The sequence below is a fragment of the Penaeus monodon genome, chromosome 33 (genome assembly GCF_015228065.2).
Source record: "Penaeus monodon isolate SGIC_2016 chromosome 33, NSTDA_Pmon_1, whole genome shotgun sequence".
NCBI classification, from domain to species: domain Eukaryota; kingdom Metazoa; phylum Arthropoda; class Malacostraca; order Decapoda; family Penaeidae; genus Penaeus; species Penaeus monodon.
Genome location: NC_051418.1, coordinates 7759477 through 7759908, shown reverse-complemented (window position 1 = coordinate 7759908; position 432 = coordinate 7759477).

Below are 432 nucleotides of genomic sequence, written 5' to 3'. Positions count from 1 at the left end.
TCGACGGGCGTGGCTGCCAGAAGTCCTGCGCGCCTCGCGCTGCCGGCCTCCTGGGTGGGGGGGAGGGTGGTTGGGGGGTTGGAGGGGTGGGGTGGAGGGGTTGGTGGGGGGTTGGGGTTGGTGGGTGGGGGGTGGAGGCGTCATAGTACCTACATTAGCATTCTGGTCCGACCTGCGCTGATGGCGGAGGGAGGGGGGAGGGGGGGTAAGGGAAGAGGGGGTAGCAAGGCCGAAGGGAAGAGGAATAGAAAGATGGGGATGAGGGGGGGAAGTGGAGAAAGAAAAGGATAAAGGAGCGGAGGAAATGGAGGACGATGATGAGGGAGGGAGGGAGAGGAGAAGGGAGAGGAGAAGGGGATATAGAAGGAGAAGGGGGAGAAAGAATTGGATGCAAATAATAAGAATTACGGAGTGGGGATAGAGGAAGAAGAA